The sequence below is a fragment of the Eschscholzia californica genome, unplaced genomic scaffold, assembly GCF_041429995.1.
Source record: "Eschscholzia californica isolate CP2 unplaced genomic scaffold, dmEscCali1.0.p SCAF_3, whole genome shotgun sequence".
NCBI classification, from domain to species: domain Eukaryota; kingdom Viridiplantae; phylum Streptophyta; class Magnoliopsida; order Ranunculales; family Papaveraceae; genus Eschscholzia; species Eschscholzia californica.
The window spans coordinates 45,287,001-45,294,918 of NW_028238420.1; the positions used below are offsets into that span (position 1 = coordinate 45,287,001).

Sequence of the window (7,918 nt, forward strand, 5' to 3'; positions counted from 1 at the left end):
CAAGGCTAACTATGACTCAAGCAGGTGGCACTTCCCGATTTCCTTGTCCTGAAAAATAAAAGGTTGGGTCAGACCCCAACAAGTAGATTTCGAAACCTCTAAAGCCTCAATAGACAGTTTCAAGAGCTACCAAAACAAATAGACAACCACTTATGATGAGGAGATGTCCAAGTATAGTATCCGAGTTGTGACCATTAGAAATAAAATGTACCACATATGTAACAAACAACAAAAAGCGACATGACGAGTTGGTGTCCACCTTATGTAAGAGTGTGGCCCACAAGGTCATCCATTGTGTTAGCGCCGACCCCATACGCTCCATACCTATATCACATCCGGTAGAGAGGGTCGAACCAACCACAATACTCTTACAACCCTTCACCAACTCCATCACGTCACACATACATAATATCACACCATTTGTAATAAACAACCAAAAGCAATATAACAAGTTGGTATCCACGTTGTATGAGAGTGTGGCCCACAAGGTCATCCATTGTGTTAGCGCCGACCCCATACGCTCCATACCAATATCACATCCGGTAGAGAGGGTCGAACCAACCACAAAACTCTCACAACTCTCCACCAACTCCATCACATCACACACATATAATAGCATCACACCACAACATACATAAATCAAAATCATATCCGATAGCATATTACGACATACGAGTTCCATATATGTAATTTTGCAAGTAATGAATCAATGATGATAATAGCCTAAAATTCTCATATCATGTTGAGTTCTAGGGCATGTTCATGTATCTATATAAAGAGTGTTGTTCAATAGTGAGAAACATATAATTATAGGAGCTATATACTAAAATCATGGCAAATAGAGAGGTTTAGCCCTAAATATCATTGTAATACATGAATCTAGCATGGAAATGTAAATGAAGGTTGTATGGTTCATCAAGTATGTCATTATAGCAAATATCCTCAAAATTTAACACATAGATGAGATTCAAAGTGACCAAGAAATGAGTTTGTACAAATATAGATCTACTACTTCTAGCATATATATTCATGTCAAGAACCCTAATCTATGTTCAAGTAATACTAAAATCTAGGGTTTGTGGTGTTATCTAATTTGTCTAGGTTTTCTATAAAAAATGGCTATTCAAGCCCTAGAGGAGTAGAAATCTACCTTAGATCCAAAGCTAATGAAGCCCCAAGTGAAGAACAACAAAGAAAAGATAAAGAACTCCAAGCTCCAAGCCCCAAACCCTCCTTCTTTTTCCCCTTCCCCTACACTTTCTCTCACTAAAAAAAAACTAATACCCCATCTCTATCTCAACTCACGGCTGAAATGGGGGAGGAAAGAAAGTGGCCAACATTTTTGGCAGTAGGGTTATTATGGAGGGTGTAAGGTTATTGCTATAGGCACCACCTAAAATAATAGGGGCATTACAATCTCCCCTCCTAGAAGGAAATTTCGTCCTCGAAATTGAACGTACCTGATGAGAGGAAAAGATGAGGATAACGGAGTTGCATATCATCCTCGCGCTCCCAAGTAACTTCTTTATCGTTGTGATGATTCCACAGAACCTTGACCATGGGAATAGTCTTCCGGCGAAGCACATGCTCTCTACGGTCAACGATGCGAGCGGGTTCCTCCTCATATGCTGCATCTGGTTGGAGTTCTAAGTCATCATAGCCAATAACTGAATGTTGCTCTTCATCTCTCACATGCTTCCGAAGCATCGATATATGGAATACGTTGTGCACTCCTGCCAAGCTTACAGGCAAGTCAAGACGATAAGCTACTTTGCCTACCTTTTCCACTATTCTGAAAGGTCCAATGTATCTCGGAGCCAATTTTCCTTTCTTACCAAACCGTAAAACTCCCTTCATAGGTGACACCTTCAATAACACCTCCTCTCCAACGATAAACTCCAAATCCCTACGTCGTTTGTCAGCATAACTCTTCTGACGGCTCTGAGCTGCTTTGAGCCTACTCCGAATTAACGCAATCTTTTCAGAAGTATCCCGAATCACCTCTGGTCCTTCTAGTTTAGCATCTCCTGTCTCTGTCCAACATAATGGTGATCGACAAGGCCTCCCATATAATGCCTCGAAAGGAGCCATGCCAATGCTAGATTGGTAACTGTTATTATATGCGAACTCTACCAAAGACAAGTGATCTTGCCAACTACCACCAAGATCTAGTATCGAGCACCGTAACATATCCTCGAGTACTTTGTTAACTCTCTCTGTCTGCCCATCGGTCTGAGGGTGAAAGGCTGTACTAAAGTGTAATGATATTCCCATAGAAGCTTGAAAGCTCTTCCAGAACCGAGAAGTAAAGGATGAATCTCTATCTGACACAATAGACACTGGAACTCCGTGCAGCCTGACAATCTCCTTAATGTAAAATTGTGTTAGTCGATCTCCACTATCTGTCGTCTTCACTGGTAAGAAGTGAGCCGACTTAGTCAGCCTATCAACTATCACCCAAATGGCATCAAAGCCTCGACTCGAACGCGGTAAACCTGTGATGAAGTCCATCGATATGTTCTCCCATTTCCACTCTGGAATAGGTAGCGGTTCTAGAAGTCCCAACGGATGTCGATTTTCTGCTTTCACCATCTGACACACCTCACACTTCCTTACATGTTCAGCAACATCTTTCTTCATTCCGGACCACCAATATTGCCTCTTCAAGTCTTTGTACATCTTGTTACCACCAGGATGAACAGTGTACTTACTCCGATGTGCCTCGTCTAATACATCCCGTCTCAAGACCGGATCTGCCGGTACAAATAACCTCCCCCGGAACCTCAATCCTCCGTCCTGTCCTGTACTGAACTCTGTTTCAGTTTCTTGCATTAACGAAACCTGTTTCTGGCACCACTCATCGTTTACCTGTGCATCCACAATACGGTTTAGTAAGGATGGTCTAACAACCATACTACCCAGAAATAAGGAGCCAACTCCTGACCCAACCATATCAATGTCATATGTTGCCACATCGTCCAACATCTTCCACTGATTCATCATCAATGCGGCTATGATACCCCTCGGTTGTCGACTTAATGCATCAGCTACTACATTAGCCTTACCCGGGTGGTATTGTAGCGAGAAGTCATAGTCTTTCATCAACTCTAACCATCGGCGTTGGCGCATGTTCAACTCCTTTTGCGAGAATAGATACTTGAGGCTCTTATGGTCGGTAAAGAGATCAAACTTTTCTCCGTACAAATAATGTCTCCAAATCTTCAAAGCAAACACTATAGCTGCCAACTCTAAGTCATGAGTTGGATAATTCCGCTCATGCGTTCTCAACTGCCTCGAAGCATAGGCAACCACCTTATCACTCTGCATAAGAACACAACCCAAACCCTGAATTGAAGCATCAGTGTAAATCACTAACCGAACACCACCCTCAGGAATGGTCAAAACTGGTGCAGTAGTCAATCTCGTCTTTAGTTCTTGAAATGCCAAGTCACACTCTGTAGACCATCGAAAAGGAACTTCCTTTTTAGTTAGGTTCGTCAAAGGACCTGCAATACTCGAGAACCCCTTGATAAACCGCCTGTAATATCCAGCCAATCCTAGAAAACTACGAACCTCCGTCGCAGATGTGGGTTGCTTCCAATTAAGCACTGCCTCGACCTTAGAAGGGTCGACTGATACTCCGATGCTAGAAATAACATGACCCAAGAACTTTACTTCTTCTTGCCAAAATTCACACTTCTCGAACTTAGCATACAACTGATGTTCCATCAGTCTCTCTAGTACTTGTCGCAAGTGATCCTCATGATCTTCCTTAGTTCTAGAGTAGATAAAGATATCATCAATAAATACGATGACAAACTTATCTAAGAAATGTCGAAATACCCGATTCATCAAATCCATGAAAACTGCTGGAGCATTAGTCAAACCAAAAGGCATAACCAAAAACTCATAAGAACCATAACGTGTCACAAATGCAGTCTTAGGAATGTCTTCTTCTCTAACCCGTAACTGATGATACCCTGATCTCAAGTCAATCTTCGAAAACCACTTGGATCCTCTCAGTTGATCGAATAAGTCATCGATCCTCGGTAAAGGGTACTTATTCCTCACAGTAACCTTATTCAACTCCCTATAATCAATACACAACCTCATCGACCCGTCTTTCTTTTTAACAAAAAGAACAGGCGCACCCCACGGGGAGCTACTCTGGCGTATGAAACCCAAGTCAAGTAACTATTGAATCTGGTCCTTGAGCTCACGTAGTTCAACTGGAGCCATTCGGTAATGAGTCTTAGCTATCGGTGCAGTACCCGGTTCCAACTCTATGCAGAAGTCAACCTCTCTGCGTGGTGGCAACCCTGGTATATCGCTGAACACCCCATGGTACTCACATACCACATCAATCATCTCTAGCGTCTTACCCATCACCGGATGCTCTATCAGTTCCACGTTACCCAAGTGCATCTCCCTCATCTGTCTCGTAAGTCCAGACACAACCAACACCTCTTCACTCGGAAGAGAAAATGTGACCGTCTTGGCAAAACAGTCCACAAGTGCATGATATGAAGCAAGCCAATCCATGCCTAGGATGACATCATAGTAAACTAACTGAAGTACAAAGAGGTCTGAAGCAAACTCTCGTTCACCTAACTTAATAATGCACCCCCGACAAATGTGGTCTATCACTATAGACCCACCCCATGGTGACGACACAATAAAAGGGCTCACACATCGATCTAACACAATAGGCAAAGTGCGTACAAAAGAAGTAGAAATAAATGTACCCATGGCACCAGGATCAAATAATACTCTTCCCAGATTACTATGAATAAGAAATGTACCTTCAACCACCTCAGCAGGTGCTCCAACATCCCTAGGAACTACGGCATTCAGCTGCAGCTGCTGACCCCGTCCCTGCAACCTCCCTTGTTGATTATGATCATGTTGTCGCCCTTGATTACCAATTCGAGTCTCATTCTTCTTAGGACAATCAATTGCTCTATGACCCTGCCCATGACAAGTGTAACAAATTCTCTGAAAAGCTCTCTGTCTTCCCCAGTTGCCATTCAGTGGTTCTGGTTGTCCACCAGTTGCTACCACTGCTCTATCATCCCGATCTGTACGAGGCCTCTTGCCATCACGCTGTCCATGATAGCGGTCACTTCGATTCTTACCACCGTTCTTGTTGTTATTACCAATCCATTTCTGGTTATGTCCCATCTCTCCCTTGCCGCTCCTCTGCTTCCTCATCTCTTGAATGTAGTCATCTTGTGCCTTAGCACATGTCACCACTTTCTGATAAGTGTCAAAACTAGGTTGCCCAATGATTTGTCTCGCAATGTTAGGGAGCAACCCATTCACAAACCTCTCAATCTTATATTATTCAGTAGGGATCAAGTGAGTAGCAAACAATGACAGTCGATGAAACTCCTGCTCATACTCTAAGACTGTCTGATTCTCTCCCTGCTTCAAATTTTGGAAATTCTCTTGATACTTTCTGTTGTGTTGAATATGGAAAGTAATTTGCCTTGAATGCATCCTTAAACTGTGTCCATGTCATAGCCATAGGATCTACTAACCGAGCCTCTGTATCCCACCAAGAAGCGGCATTTCCTTCCAACTGAAACACTGCCATTCTCTGCTTATACACATCTGAGAACTCGAGATTTTGCAAAATCTTATCCATCTTCTAGCACCATGCATGTGCTCCTAAAGGTCCCGCGGTTCCATCAAATACAGGTGGCCCCATCTTCTTGAAATGGTGATAATGCTGCACCCAAGTCATCTCAGTCGGTGGTCTCTGATTCACCATAGGTACCACAGGACCTTCTGTTTCCCGTGTTGGAACCTGAACCCGATCTCGCTCCCGCATTTTAGCCTCCGCTGCAATGTTGATCAAATCTTGCAATGCAGTTGCGTCAATGGTCACCGTTGCCCCTCCATTCGGATTTTGAACTGGAGTGGCACTGCTCTCAGCCTGCGCCGTTGTACCCACAGTTCCTGTTGATCCTCTTTCCTCGGCAAGGACTCCTCGACCTATCGCCTTGCCTGCACCTCGGCCTGTCCCCCTGCCTACACCTCGGCCTGTACCTCGGCCTCGGATGCGAGCACTACGACGTCCCCTACCAATAACTCCATCTCCGTCCATGAATCTAATGAAGAGAAGAATAAGGAGATAAACTAAATTAATGTCACGCACAAAAACCAAGGAAAGATCAAAGTGCCACTACTGCTTCTAACTGTCTAATAGCCCTAGACACAATCCCTAGGATTTATGAACCTAGAGCTCTGATACCACTTTGTAACACCCCAAATCCAGATTTCCACGTCGGCCGCCATGAAAACCTAAACTTAAAGCATTTCTCCGCAGAACAGTAAACATATACGATATACTCATCAAAGAGACAAATAGTATCGAACATGAAGCTCAAAAAGTAACGATAAATCATCTAATAAAATTTTACCAAGTTTCTCAAAACTCATAGGATGTCTCTAAATCATCGACACAAATGTCGGACAAGATAAAACATAAATAACACCAAGTGTTTAGGAGATACAACTCCAAATAACTACCTAAAGAAAGATCGAAAACCACTAAAGAACTCCTCCAAGGCTAACTATGACTCAAGCAGGTGGCACTTCCCGATTTCCTTGTCCTGAAAAATAAAAGGTTGGGTCAGACCCCAACAAGTAGATTTCGAAACCTCTAAAGCCTCAATAGACAGTTTCAAGAGCTACCAAAACAAATAGACAACCACTTATGATGAGGAGATGTCCAAGTATAGTATCCGAGTTGTGACCATTAGAAATGAGTTTGTACAAATATAGATCTACTACTTCTAGCATATATATTCATGTCAAGAACCCTAATCTATGTTCAAGTAATACTAAAATCTAGGGTTTGTGGTGTTATCTAATTTGTCTAGGTTTTCTATAAAAAATGGCTATTCAAGCCCTAGAGGAGTAGAAATCTACCTTAGATCCAAAGCTAATGAAGCCCCAAGTGAAGAACAACAAAGAAAAGATAAAGAACTCCAAGCTCCAAGCCCCAAACCCTCCTTCTTTTTCCCCTTCCCCTACACTTTCTCTCACTAAAAAAAAACTAATACCCCATCTCTATCTCAACTCACGGCTGAAATGGGGGAGGAAAGAAAGTGGCCAACATTTTTGGCAGTAGGGTTATTAGGGAGGGTGTAAGGGTATTGCTATAGGCACCACCAAAAATAATAGGGGCATTACACGATCGGATTCAACAATCATACTTAATCTTCTTCTTATGCTTTCTTCTTCGACGTGACGTCGATTTTCACGTTCCTGTTGTTCTTGTGTACTTACCTTTGAAAAGTCAAAGTTATGTAAAGGATAAGCTATTAACTTTGACTAATTCTTTGATCAACGTCACCTCGAAGAAGATACGATAAGAAGAAGGTTGAGTATGATCGTTGAATCCGATAGACCAGAACTTGTAAGAATAAGAAATCATTTGAATCGTGTAATGAAGAAAACAGTTATAATAGATGAAGTGAAAGAAGAAACTTTTTCAATTTGTGTCGAAAAGGTAAAAGATGGAGAAGAAATAAAAGCTTTAGAGTGTTTTCATTTGTTCCATTTTGTTTGTATAACTAAGTGGTTATTTCGAAATCCTATTTGTCCTCTTTGTAGGAACGATGTTGTTTCCAAGGTCGTTAAGCGGAGAAATTGAGGAATACTCGATCTGTCCTAAAGTATTGAAATTTCGGGTTCTTGGGTTGTTTAGAAGATGTTTGTAGACGTGATGGTTGTCCTTAATGGAGCATAGAGTTTTGGCCAAGGTCGTAGTTGATAATTTAGGGATCCCGTGCCAGATTTCAATTACAACCATTTCATGTAAAATATGAGAATTAACTTTGTGTACACACGAAGTATTAAACAAAAGTTTAAGATCAATTAGCTATAAAACTTACATTAAATTATACAT

The 7,918-nt window shown here is 42.0% G+C and overlaps 1 long non-coding RNA gene across 1 annotated transcript; it reads right to left on the minus strand.

The window, feature by feature from the left end:
• Nucleotides 1-6,382: 6,382 nt before the first annotated feature.
• On the minus strand, nucleotides 6,383-7,073 carry LOC147550801 (uncharacterized). Its single transcript, XR_015238683.1, has 2 exons — nucleotides 6,937-7,073; nucleotides 6,383-6,617 (listed from the first exon to the last, which is right to left on the minus strand). It is a non-coding gene; the product is annotated as an uncharacterized LOC147550801 (long non-coding RNA).
• Nucleotides 7,074-7,918: the final 845 nt, after the last annotated feature.